General features: G+C 39.2%; 1 pseudogene; it reads right to left on the bottom strand.

Annotated features, from left to right (window-relative positions):
* Nucleotides 1-5,166: 5,166 nt before the first annotated feature.
* On the bottom strand, nt 5,167-7,187 carry LOC101358774 (metallophosphoesterase 1 pseudogene; annotated as a pseudogene).
* Nucleotides 7,188-8,768: the final 1,581 nt, after the last annotated feature.

Below are 8,768 nucleotides of genomic sequence, written 5' to 3'. Positions count from 1 at the left end.
AATACATGGCATAAACAGAATACAAAACATAACTAACAATGCACAAACACCAGAAGAGAAACTAGATAACTGGGAGCTCCTAAAAATCAGACACTTATGCTCATCAAAAGACTTCATCCAAAGAGTAAAAAGACAACCTACAGACTGGGAAAAAATTTTTGGCTACAACATATCTGATCAGGGACTAATCTCTAAAATCTACAAGATACTGCAAAACTTCAACCACCAAAAAGACAAATAACACAATTAAAAAATGAGCAAAGGATAGGAACAAGCACTACGCCAAAGAAGACATTCGAATGGCTAAAAGGTGCATGAGGAAATGTTCACAATCATTAGCCGTTAGAGAAATGCAAATCCAAACTACAATGAGATACTATCTCACCCCAACAAGGCTAGCATTCAACCAAAAAACACAAAATAATAAATGTTGGAGAGGTTGTGGAGAGACTGGAACACTTACACAGTGCTGGTGGGAATGTAAAATGGTACAGCCACTCTGGAAATTGATTTGGCACTTCCGTAAAAAGCTAGAAATAGAAGTACCATACAATCCAGCAATCCCACTCTTTGGAATATGTCCTAGAGAAATAAGAGCTGTAACACAAATGGATATATGCACACCCATGTTCATTGCAGCACTGTTCACAATAGCAAAAAGATGGAAACAACCTAGGTGCCCATCAATGGATGAATGGGTAAACAAATTATGATATATTCACACAATGGAATACTACACAACGATAAAGAACAACGATGAATCTGAGAAACATCTCATAACATGGATGAATCTGGAAGGCATTACACTGAGTGAATTTAGTCAGCGGCAAAAGGACAAATATTGTATGAGACCACTATTATAAGAACCCAAGAAAAGGTTTAAATACAGAAGAAAACATTCTTTGATGGTTATGAGCATGGGGAGGGAGGGAGAGGGAAATTCACCAACTAGATAGTAGACAAGAATTATCTTAGGTGAAGGGAAGGACAACACACAGTACAGGGGAAGTCAGCACCACTGGACTAAACCAAAATCTAAGAAGTTTCCTAAACACAACCGAACACTTCAAGGGACAGTGTAGCAGAGGTAGGGGTCTGGGGACCGTGGTTTCAGGGAACATCTAGGTCAATTGGCATAACAACGTTTATTAAGAAAATGTTCTGCATCCTACTTTGGTGAGTGGCATCTCGGGTCTTAAAAGCTAGCAAGTGACCGTTTAAGATTCTTCAATTGGTCCCAACCTACCTGGAGCAAACAAGAATGAAGAACACCAAAGACATGAGGAAAATATTAGCCCATGAGACAAAAGGGACCACATAAACCAGAAACGCCATCAACCTGAGACCAGAAGAACTAGATGGTTCTCAGCTACCAGCAATGACCATCCTGACAGGGAACACAACAGAGAGTCCTCTACAGAGCAGGAGAAAAGTGGGGTGCATAGCTCAAATCCTGCTAAGAAGACTAGACTTAATGGTCTCACTGAGACTGGAGGAACCCCAGAAGACTTGGCCCCTGGACTCTCTGTTAACCCAGAACTAAAACCATTCCTGAAGCCAACTCTTCAGACAAAGAATGGACTGTACTATAAGACATAAAATGATACTCATGAAGAGTGTGCTTCTTAGTTCAAGTAGATACACAAGACTAAATGGGCAGCTCCTGTCCAGAGGTGAGATGAGACGGAAGAAAGGGATAGAGCTGGCTGAAAGGGCATAGGAAATCCAGGGTGGAAAGGAGGAATATGTGGTCACATTATAGAGACAGCAACTAGAGTCATATAACAATGTGTGTATAAATTTTTGTATGAGAAATTAACATGAGCTGTAAACTTTCACCTAAAGCACAAAATATTAAAAAAGTCCATGTAGAAACTATTGAATTGGTGTATGTTTTGCTGTGTATAGTCTCAACATCAACAACAACAACAAAATAAATTAAATTTAGAAAAAGTGCATCAAAAAATAAGATGGATTGATGGAGAATACGGGATTGACTAAATGGATAGAAGTGTAGTATACCAGGTAAAACCAAAAACACCCATTGCTGTCGAGTTGATTCCAACTCATAGTGACCTTATAGGACAGAGTAGAATTTTTCCATAGCGTTTCCAAGGAGCAGCTGGTGGATTGTAACTGCTAACCTTGTGGTCAACAGCCAGGTCTTAACCACTGTACCACCAGGGCTCCATACTAGGAATACAAAAAACCAAACCAAACCCATTGCCATCAAGTCGATTCTGACTCATAGGGACCCTATAGGACAGAGTAGAACTGCCCCTTGGGTTTCCAAGGAAAGGCTGGTGGATTTGAACTGCCAGCCTTTTGGTTAGCAGCCATAGCTCTTAACCACTTCACCACCAGGGCTCATACCAGGTATGGTAAAACGTTAATAGTAGAATATATGGGTATGTGGGGGTGTCACTGTAAAAGTCTTTCAACTTTTCTATATTTAAAATTTTTTCATAATAAAATGTTGAGTAAAATAAAAAGACTTTCATAAACTCCCTGTTGTGAATAGTCTAACCATGCCCCCGGTCAAAGCAGTTGAACTATTATCAACTACAGATTACATTGTGCAAATAGCAAGAAACAAACTCAAAAGATGTGGCTATTTGTGACTGACTCTATAGAATTAAAAGATGGTATTTTGGTATATATTTTAACAGAGAAGTAGTAGAACACTTTGATTTTAAATTTTATAGTCAAATGCATGGTGATTTCATACACTTTAATGATATTTTCAAAGTTATAATATTATGCAATATCTTAAAAGCAAGAATTGTAGCAATAAGTCTTCATATTCTATACACGTTGCCTTGGATTAAATAACATATACAGATATCCAGAAGTCCCTGGATGGTGCAGATAATTAATGCGCTTGGCTGCTAACCAAAAGGTTGGAGGTTCAAGTCCACCCAGAGGCACCTCAGAAGAAAAGTCTGGCAATCTGCTTCCCAAAAATTAGCTACTGAGAACCCTATGGAGCACAGTTTTACTTTGACACACATGGGGTTGCCATTAGTTGGAGTTGACTCAACTGCTACTGGTTTTGGTTTATAGACATCCAAGATTATGTTTTCGATAATGCAAATCCAGAGAAGTGATAGCCTACATTACTTCATTAATTTTATTTTCCAATATGTGGGCTGCTTTTAATCTTTTAAAGTTTAACTATATATAAATATATTTTAACATATATATAATGATTTATAACTCTTTATAATCTCCTTTGTCCAAATTTAAACATTACGTGACCATGAAATGAAAGAGAAAGATTTTGTAAACAATCAATCTAACTACCATATTGTTTGTCTTATTAGTGGTATATAACCATGTCTCTCAACCTTAACTGCTTCGTCAAAGTCTCAGTCCAACTGAGACATGTAAAAGGGAAATTATTTTCATTTCCCTTTGCATTTTCAAAGTAAAGCACACACAGAAAAACTAAAGGGATACCCTGCCTCCAAAAAATGGACTTCTGTTTTGTTAAATTCATACTTAGTAATTTTCCCTCTTAAGGCAGCCTTAAACTAACTCAACTGCCTATTTAAAAGTTTGATTAAAGGGAAAAACAGACTCTTCAAAAAGAAAAAAATATATATTCTCTGGCTCAAAAATTATCAAGATACAATTGATGTATTTTAAAAATAGCAAAGGCCATTTCTTCCTCCTTTTTTTTTTAAGTTTTTTTTTTGTTCGTTGAAAACATTAAATTCAAATTTGACCATTTTGTCTGGTGGAGAAAAATTACACTCATTTAAATATCTGATTCAATTATTTTAGCTAGGAAGTTAATCAACTAAAACAATACACTCCTGCTCATGATGTCTGCATCTTTCATTAAAAGTGTGCAGCTTTATAATATTAGAAGTTTGACAACTACTTCCTATGGAGACAGAAGCAAACCCAACATACTTGCACATCCATGCTCACATGAGTCTCCCAGGGTTGCCATTGTACAAATAACAATCCTGAGGAAGGGAAGCATATGGTACATGCTTGTTATGACACGAACAGCATGCATGTCTTATACAAATAAGAGCTTTGATTACATATGTACTTCATAAAAATGATAGAACAAAAAAGAGATTTGGTGTGTAATACTTGTTCCATTTTTATAGCATGAAACCAGTTCAACCAACAGTTTCTCTTAGACTATTCATTCCTTATCAGTGATTTAGAATTTCTGTGAGGAGCATAAAAAATGTCCTGCATTTGCATCACTCGCTTGATTCCGATAGGAACTCTGCCTGAAGTTGAGGTTCTTTGGCTTTGACATTCTATTCAGTGAAGATCTCTCCTGCTTACATTGTATTATGCTTTCCAAGGAAGTTTTACCCAAAAGTTAAACACAGAATTACCATACTATCTGGCAATTCCACTTCTCAATATATACCCAAAAGAAAGCAGGACCACAAACAGATACATGTACATTAATGTTAATTGCAGCACTGTTCACAATAGCCAAAAGATGGAAACAATTTAAATGTCCATCGACAGACATATGGATAAATAAAATGTGATATATACATAACCAGTTGCCATCGAGTCAATTCTCACTCATGGTGACCCTGTGCGTTACAGAGTAGAACTGTGCTCCATAGGATTTTCATGACTGTGATCTTTTGGAAGTAGATTGCCAGGCTTTTTCTTCCGAGGCACTCTGGGTGGATTCAAACTGCCAACCTTTTGGTTTTAGACAAGAGCCTAACTGTTTGTGCCATATATACATACAATCATGCATTACTCTGACACAAAGAGAAATGAAGTCCTGATAAACGCTACAACATGGACAACGCTTGAAAACATTATGCTGAGTGAAATAAGTCAATCACAAAAGGACAAATACTATGATTCCACTTATATAAAATGTCTAGGATAAGCAAGTGTATAAATTCCAAGTTTATTAGTGGTTTTCAGGGGTGGGTGGGAGGGAGGGAGAAAAGGGGACTCATTGCTTAGGGGACACTAAGCTTCTGTTAAGGGTGATGGAAAAACTTGGAAATAGATAATGGTGATGGTTGAACAACATGATGAACACAATTAATGTCACTGAATTATACATGTGAAGAATGTTGAAATAGCAAATATTTTTGTTACGTATATATTTACCAAAATTAAAAAAAAAAAAAAGAATAAACTAAGTTAAAAGCACAAAGTGAGCTAACAAGGGGACCACCAAGAACATGGATCTCTTCTGTACATGGCTGGAACCATGTGTTTGAATGGAAAGGAGTACTTGAGGCAGGAATAATCTATGGATGTCACGCCACCCATAATAAAAATAGGACTGTTTCTGTTCTTCCAAGTAAAAGATGGAATCTGATCTTGTGAATTCTTTCTCTGTGGAACATTTCACAGGCACTGTGCACGTGCCCACTCAGGATCAGGTGAGGCTGAAATTATTCCAGGACCTTCTGTGAAGCCTGGAGAAATCAAATCACATTTATCCTTAAATGAGATGCTCTTGTCCTGTGGAGAGCAAAATCTTCCCCAGAGCGATTAGCATCACTTCTCTGATAAGATGGATAACGCTGCAGAAACACTGGGCTACGGCTGGAAGTTATTGTCCAAATCCACACTGGCTGGAATGATGCTCCTACCGGCTAGAACAATTCAGTTTGTGAGAAATGTTAAGGACTTTAGCTTCTATGGCAGAACAATTGCTGTCACCATCCTCGTCTAGTGCAGTGGTATTCACTGTCACAAAATTTATCCCAGCTTCTCAGAGTTGAAACGTTTTTAAATCATCTTACTTTGCATGTCTTCATTTGATAGTGGAAGCTAATACCTTGGTTGCCAGCAACAACCTTTAGCAGCACATGAGGTTGCTGTCTGAACATTTTACAACACCACCTCACATTGTCTGTCCAGTCTCGGAAGGAGTTCCACTTTTGTTCGTCAGAGGTGTCCCTCAGAGTAAAGAGGACTTTATGTAACCACAGGATGGTCTGCAAGGCTCTCTTTGTCTGCCATTTTCTTCATAATCCATCTATTCAATGATTTCTTTTTTTTTCCAAGTAAGTAGGAATCAACCAAAAATATGATGTTCAGCCCTTGTTCACTGCAAATAACGGTGCTTTCACCTCAGGCCAACTACACTGGAAGATCACTAAGTAATAGGTTAAAAATTCACAAAATAGATGGAATACAAAGAGAACAGCCATGAGCTCCAACTGGAAATAGCTCCTCCTCTAAACAGAAAGAAAAAAAAAATCTGTCTTCCAAGAACTAATCGGAGGAGCCAAGTTCCAATGGTGACTAGTTAAATCCAGTAAGCATTTACCATGAGAAAATGTGGAAAAGCCAAGCAAGGTGTAGATGGTGTCTTGGGTCTCAGGTGAACACCCGGTGTAAAGGTTCCAGGTTGCCACACACTCACCAGAAACAGAGTGTGTTTATACTTATTTTATATTCTTCCAATCGTCATTTTTCTCCATTTTTAATTTTTTTAGGCTTTTCTGCCTTATTTGGGCCTAGTGCCATCACTCCCTATGGAAAATCTAGAAAGCTCATTATACTTCAAGACTTTGAACTAGAAAATAAAAACTGAAGAAACTAGCGACGTGGCTGGAGCTTCCCATTTATGATACAGCATGGAATTGGTTTTGGGGTTATTTAAGGGTTTAATTTTTGTCTTAGGCTGGGTTCTCTAGAGAAGCAAAACCAGTAAAGTGTATAAATATGTATATAGAGAGATTTATATCAAGGAAACAGCTCACGCGATTGTAGAGGCTAGAACGTCCCAAGTCCGTGGATCAGGGTAGAGGCCTCTCCCAGTGCATGCAGCCGCAGAAGCTGGCGAACCCAAGGTCGGCAGGTAGGAGAGCAGGGTTCCTGCTCACAGGCTGCGAAGATCGAAGAATCCCAAGATCAACAGGTAAGCTGCTAAATCGAGTCCCAGTAACCCGGAGGTGAGATGACAAGAGGCAGCTGCTGGGACTCGAACAAGCCAAAAACCTTGGCAAGGCAAGCAGGAAGAAAGTAGCCAGCAGAGGGTGGAGAGATGCAGGCTGAGCGGGCAGTGAGCTGCCAAAGGCCCAGCCCCGCTGGTACCACTCAGCAGATTCCATCATGGGGGTGACCACATATCAAATTTCAACAGGAAAGTGATCACAACATTATACAACTGCCAAAACACTAAGAATCATGGCCCAGCCAAGTTGCCATACAATCTTAACCATCGCAATTGTCAAAGACCAGACACAGAGGTCCTCTGGCAGTAGAATTCCCTCAAAACTTAATAGAATTCTGCTCCATTTCCTTCTATGAAAGTGTTCTAGTAATCACAGTTTACTTAAAGAATTTACAAGAATAGTGTTTGGAATATATTTCTTAAATACAGTAAAGTTAACTTATTTGTGTACAATTCTGTGAGTTTTGCAAAATGCATAGATTTGGTAGCTGCTTTAAAGTCTTGGTCTGGTAATTCCAACAGCTGGGTCATATTAGGATTGGAGCCTGTCACTTGTAGTTTCTTCTGGGAGTTGTTGAAATGTTCCTAGTTCTTTGTATGTTGAGTTATTTCAGATTGTATCATGGACATTTTGAATATTTTGCTTTCAGTCTCTGGGTCCTGTTAAAATCCTCTGGAAAATGTTGATATTTTTGTTTTAGCAAAAAATCAGTCTAATTAGATTCAGCCTGCAAGTTCTGACCGCCGTTTTACGGGCTGCAGTTCTGGTATCAGTTTAGTTTTCAAAGCTTTTGCTGTGCTGTTTCTTTCTGCCCCATGTGTGAACCACCCAGGTCTGGGAATTGGAATGTGATACATGCTGCAGTTCAGTTCTCCAAGTCTTTACTCTGCTACTCCAGATCAGTTCCATGGATGTGCAGCTCGGAGGTGAGTCCGGGATTTGATACACAGATTTAGGGCATTCTTTTGTTTAATTCCATTTTCTCTGTGATTTCCTCCACACTCTCCAGCTCCCAGGGGTTCCTTTTCTAGGTCCTGTGGTTGGAAAACTGGTTATTTATCCTCCCTGCACTGTCCCTGACTGGGTCCACCTTGAGGACATAGCAATGAGAAACCACAGTGGCCCCTTTCCCAGTTACACTGGTCAGAGAGAAAGATTTTATCTCAAAGACTTAGGTGCCTGTACAGCCACTGTTGCCACTATAAAAGTACAGCTTTGTGACTGGGCTTACCTCAAGGCAGGACTGGGAGAGTGAAAAAAGAGAAATAATGGGAGGTGGCATTTCTTCTCCACACTTTATCCTGCAGTGTTCCCACTTCCTGATCCTCTGGCCAAAAAATGAGGGTTTTTCTAGGAGATTTTTCTGTCCATACCTGCTGCACAGTTCCAGGATTAAAATTTTTTAAAAACGGAAAATTTTTTTTTTGACCCTGTTATCACTCTCTCTTAGTCAGGTTTCTCTAGAGAAACAGAACCAGTGAGATATATGTATATATATAGAGAGAGGGACAGAGAGATTTACTTCAAGGGATAGGTTCATGTGATTGTGGGGAGATGGCAAGTCCAAAATCCGTAGGACCGGCAACTGGCTGGAGCCTCCAACTGGCTCACAGGTTTGTAGGAGCTGGCAAGTCCAAAATTCGTAGGTCAGGTAGCAGGCTGGAGACTTCTGCAGACTTGCATCCCAATAGCCATAGGTAAGGTGACGGGGAGAGTGCAGAGTGGAGAGAGAGTAGGAGTCCTGCCACAATATCTATTTATAGTCTGAGGAAAGAACACACCCTAAGGAAATACCCCTTTGTACTGAATGAGTAATTATATTAGATCACATTATGAACAGTGATTACA

This window comes from Trichechus manatus, unplaced genomic scaffold (genome assembly GCF_000243295.1).
Source record: "Trichechus manatus latirostris isolate Lorelei unplaced genomic scaffold, TriManLat1.0 scaffold00101, whole genome shotgun sequence".
NCBI lineage: Eukaryota > Metazoa > Chordata > Mammalia > Sirenia > Trichechidae > Trichechus > Trichechus manatus.
This window is presented reverse-complemented; position numbering and strand designations above follow the sequence as displayed.